Source organism: Rhagoletis pomonella, unplaced genomic scaffold (genome assembly GCF_013731165.1).
Source record: "Rhagoletis pomonella isolate Grant_MI unplaced genomic scaffold, Rhpom_1.0 Rhpom_scaffold_00001, whole genome shotgun sequence".
NCBI lineage: Eukaryota > Metazoa > Arthropoda > Insecta > Diptera > Tephritidae > Rhagoletis > Rhagoletis pomonella.
The window spans coordinates 66,566,353-66,571,685 of NW_023458555.1; the positions used below are offsets into that span (position 1 = coordinate 66,566,353).

General features: G+C 38.6%; 1 protein-coding gene across 2 annotated transcripts in view; it reads left to right on the forward strand.

Moving 5' to 3' along the window:
- The first annotated feature begins 332 nt into the window (after positions 1-332).
- LOC118747251 (protein doublesex) overlaps positions 333-5,333 on the forward strand; it is a 1,135,543-nt gene continuing 1,130,542 nt past the window's right edge. The window contains exon 1 of one of the 2 annotated variants that reach the window (XM_036481241.1): positions 333-1,832. The gene's annotated coding sequence lies outside the window, so the exon portion shown is untranslated. The remainder of the gene's footprint in view (positions 1,833-5,333) is intronic. The other variant, XM_036481249.1, reaches the window with a different exon arrangement.

Sequence of the window (5,333 nt, forward strand, 5' to 3'; positions counted from 1 at the left end):
ATTTTGCAAAACTGTGAATACCGGAACACATGACAGAAAAGACACGATGCCACCGGTTATGTACCCCTTCTAAGGGGGGAACAGGACTTAACGTAAGAGTGGTGACGAGAGCGAGAACTGTAATACATACATATATCAAAGCAAATATAGAAAATATAACAATAAAAAGAGCTCTTTCGGTTATAGTAGCGTAAATCGGTTCACTTCGAACCCCTTGGTTCGTGCGCAACAGCAACACAAACTGCATTACAGAATCATATCAGCACCAAAGTCCCAATAGCAGTGAATTAACAGAAATACAGCACCGCGTGCATAACAACGCCGATAAATGGACAAACATTAATGCAAACCAAAACACATCGACACCCATAGATGCATTTACACACATTGGTTGCGAAGAGTAATTGGTGAACGGGGAGTGGGGGCTGTGGCGTCGCATTGCCGTGTAGGTGCGCTTGCAGCGCCGCTTTTGATTGCTGAGTCAAGTATATGCGTTGGAGCAATGCTCGTGGTGGTGGCTGCGCAACAAATTTTTGAGACAATGCGCTGCGACATGCACTCGTCGCCCTGGGATCTGAGGAGCCGACAGAGCAAGAACAGTTGCATCTGCGACGGCTGCGATTCCCCAGAACTGGCATAGGCAACTGCATTGGGAATAACAGCAACAGCAATAGTAACAGCGACGTCAACAGAACAGTAGCAGCAACAATACCAGAATAAAAGCAGCGGCAATAAAAGTGGTTTTTGTTAGTTTTCGCGTCCGCCGGTATGTCTATCGTGCCTGAGGTTTGAGTGGCGACATATTCATTGAAAGAAAACAAATCGCCTCAACGAACCGACCGCACAACGGTCACCGGCCACACAAGCTCCAAGCAACACTTCACTAGTAGGAGCACCACCTCTACCTCCACCGTTGTCTACATATTCGCACATCTTTACCACTAATACTTTGGCACTCGGGAACAACTCAATTCGGAGTGGTTGGCATTGCAGCGCCTTGAGTTGACGATTTGGCCACTGCACGCCGCATTCGCAGTTTTGTGTTGCTCTGTTGCGGCCGGTCTTTATTCATATCCGCATCCGCCTAACAGCGTTCTAAGTTTTCATTGACTTCAAGTCGAAATTATAGTACACAAAGTTAGAATCGAAATTGAAGTTGGTGTCGCCGTTTAATCTGCGAGTTGTTTAAGTTCGTGTTGCCCTTTGTAATAATATTCTTGTGCAAGCCGATGTATTGCTGCTTCTGCGCTACGGACTTTTCGTGAGCATGGTACCTTTTTTATTTTCTGTGCCAAATCTCGGAGCTATGTTTTAGCACGCGTTTTCTTTTAACTTGGAGTTTCGTGCGATCTCAAATTGGCAGCCGCATCGTTTGTCAATATCAACCAAGAACGAGCAGTTTTAGTGACGTGCGCCTAGTAATTTATACGATTTTGCCGTCGGCAAATGGCTCAAAAGCAATAAACATGAGACAAATCCTTTTTCTAAAATCATTCTGTGGCAAATCAAATGAATTCCGCGAAAAATTGTGAGATTTGTTGTGATATGTGTGCAATAGTTAATTGTATGAAAACAAGTTTTAAAATATAACTTAGTTATACATAGGCTTTAAAGTTACATACTTAAACCAATATTCATGTATACACTTATGTACTTACTAATTGAAAAAATCGTTCGATAAAAAATTTATTCGCACAATTTAAAACACAAAGAATATCTAACGCAAAAACATGTCTTAATAAATACCACAAATAAAATTCACATACTTAATAACAATTTGAATTATAAACAATCACCAACAAAGGCGTTGGCCGATCTTACAATATTATACTGTAAGTTAATTATTAACATATTAACTATTTTGTCCAATGTCATTGGCGGTAACAGCGCCAAAAAAGAAGAAGAAGAAGAAGAATTGATAACATAAGACAACAAACAAAAATAATTTCTGGGTTTCTTATTAAATGAGTATTTTCTGATTGTTTATATCGAAAAGCAAACGAAAAAACAGTTTGCTTTTACAGTGATAAGTAAATAAGTATATATGCTTAGACTGTTTTCTTCTAACCCCTGCATGAATTATGAAGGAGATGAATAAAAAATGTAAAATGTGAAAAACACGTTATTTACGTACCTATTAATAAACCGATATCGAAGGAAAAAACGACTCCAAGTTATTTATTTCAAATTTTATTTCGCAAAGAAATATATGGAAAATTTTATGAAAACATTATAAAACAGTTGGGTAGTGGTAAACTAATTATTGATTGACACGGAAGAGAATGTGTGAATAAAGAAAATATTTTTTTTTTATTTTACGAGGAAAACTTGCGTTTCTCATTAGTTTTTCGTTTTTCCAGTTGAGTTTCGCGCACATAAATAGACGTGAGGTTATATTTAAATGTCATCTAGCACTAGGCAAATCTATTACATTCCGTTGTTCGTTGTTAACTTTTCAATGCATTTAATTATTATAACACATTTTTATTGCACTTGTTAATAATAATAGATTGGCGCTTAGACATAATTATGTTAGTGTTTGGCCGAGCTTCTCCTCCGATAGGTGGAGTGCGCCTTGATGTTGTCACACAAAGGGGAGGAACCTACAGTTTTACGCTGACTCCGACAGCGATTGTATGCGGCAGAGGGTTAATATGTAAGAAAGAAGGGGAAGGGGGAATCGCGAGTACCATATGTATTTAGTCTGTTCCAACAGCAGTCCGGTTTATAGGATTTAGTCAGAACTTACAGGAAGTCGTTGATATAGACATAAAACCTGTAAGTGGGAACACTTTTGAGAGGGTAACTGAGCAACTGCTCCTAGTCAGAAGTTGCAGGATTTAGTGCGGGGTTTTTCTTCCTGTAATTTCATGAAAAGTGTCAAACGATGGGCAGAATTTCATTTGCAAATAAAAACAGAACACCATGAAAGCAAAGAACCTTACATTTGTTAACAAATGGAAGTAAACCACGAAATATTTGAATATATACAATGTATGTATGTATTATACATACGTAATTATTCCTAATTGTATAGATTTTAATAATTATTTAGTGATCTTTCAACCAAATCAGTGTTGTACCAACGGCATGTAAACAAACCGACTGACATTTTTGCAGCAAATAGTAGGTCCATTCAATAACTTTTCCAGTAAGCACTTGCAGCGAGAGCGTAAAAGAAAAATAGAGAGTGTAATATTGAACGCAAAACTAGTAAAAACCTGCAACTAAAGCCATTTTGACGCGTTCAGACGGTGAAGTTTTGGCGCGCAATTTTCTTTTTAATTGGGAATAGTTCCCATCGTCATAAAAATAAAAAAATATACAATATATTTAGATTTTCCATCCATATTTTCATTTAACTAATTTTGTTTCATCAAATCATCCTCTTAAACAGTTTGTTACATTTGAATTTGAAACATAACCTTACTTTTTGACTCCTGCAAATTCCTGCTAGTCCAATTTTTCTTCTTCTTCTTTTTTGGCGCTGTAGCCGCCTAAGCGATTTTGGCCGAGTTCAGCAAAGCACGCCAGTCGTTTCTCCTCTGTGCCAACTGACGCCAATTGGAAACGCTAAGTGAAGCCAAGTCCTTCTCCATCTGATCTTTCCATCGCAGTGGGGGCCTCCCTCTTCCTCTGCTACTACCAGCGGGTTCCGAGTTGAATACTTTCAGAGCTGGAGCGTCGGTGTCCATTCGAACGACATGACCAAGTCCATATCGTTGTAAAGGTCATTCAGCTCATCGTTCCATCGTCTGCGGTACTCGCCGTCGCCAACGCGTAAAGGCCCGTAAATCTTCCGCAAAATCTTTCTCTCAAACACTCCAAGAGCCGCCTCATCGGATGTTGTCATTGTCCATGCTTCTGCGCCATATACCAGCACGGGCATGATGAGTGACTTATAGAGCGTGGTTTTGGTACGTCGAGAGAGGACTTTAGTTACAAGAATTTGCAGCTCTCTTGGGTTCTTTCGCTCTCGAATTTGCTCTCTCTTTCAAATATTTGGGTCAATGTTGCATTTCCAGTAAAAAATTGCAAGTACTAGTAACAATTGGTAACAATATTTTAATTTTGAATGAACCTAGTGCGTGTTCCCGTACACTTTTTCTTCTGTTCTCGTTTTACACTTGAGAGAGTAAAATTGAAGTTTGACAGTTCCACAGGTTTTAGACCGAAGTTCAAAGGAACAGACTAATTGTGTGGTTAAGCCACGTAATAGGCATCTTGGCACAATTGTCAAAAATACACAGTACCTACCTAGATTTACCATTAACGTCCCCTGCATGGCGAATCTTTACAAGGTGGTGTTGCCAGCGAATTATATTTTCGCTGCGGTTGTACTGTTGTAATTTGTTGTGTTATGAATTCGCCTTGTTTACAACAACCTCATCATTTTGACAATCACTACAACTTCGCCGGTAACACCACTTTGTATAGATTCGCCTTGGTTCCCTGCAGTACTCCATAATGAAAACAAATGTCAAGTGGTATCGATGGCAATTCGTTATCGAACCAGCGAATATTGGACCGCATATGATTAATTCAAAAGAGTTTTACCACTTAGTGAAAGATTTAAACCTGCCTTTAAATAAAGCAAAAGTATTAGCTTCACGGCTAAACGAGTGGAATTCGCTCGGAACAAATGTTAAAATAAGTAACCAAAGAAAGCGCTATGAAATGTTTTCTGACTTCTTTAATGCAGTTGCAATCCCTTGCATTCCTTACCAATATCGTCTTTTCCACATTTCGTGCCCAGAATTTGAGAAACAGTTGATTCGCGTTGTTTTTGTTTTTGTCACTTAAATGCTAACTCTTGGAAAATGAATTTTCGTTTCACAAGTTTAATTTTAAGAATATAAAGATTGAGAATACATTCACTATTCCTTAAAAGCACCAAGTAAATGCAGGCAACATGTAAGCACAAAAGATCTGATATGCACTTTGACGCTTTATCCATTTTTACCCGGAGAAAAAGTTCGGGCTGTTACGGGCAGCATGAAGAAGACACCTACGATCCAATACGTTCCAATTTTCGCTCTCTATTACCCATTTTGTTGAGTACGGGAATGATTTCTGGGCTATTTTGGGCACCCGCGGGATCCCGCGTTGTGTACGGGAAAGAACCTTATATGAATTTTTCGTTCCTCTTAAAAACTGTATAGTATTTATGCTTTAAACTGGCATTTGAAACTTTAAGGTATGAAGAGTATATCTGGGCATTAATAGGATATTTTAAAGTGATAGGTTTTCTGGTAGGAATTCAAAGCTCATACACTAATGGCGTTTTCTTTTCTACAAAAAAAAACTTTGCATTTTCATTGCACTCTTCTTGC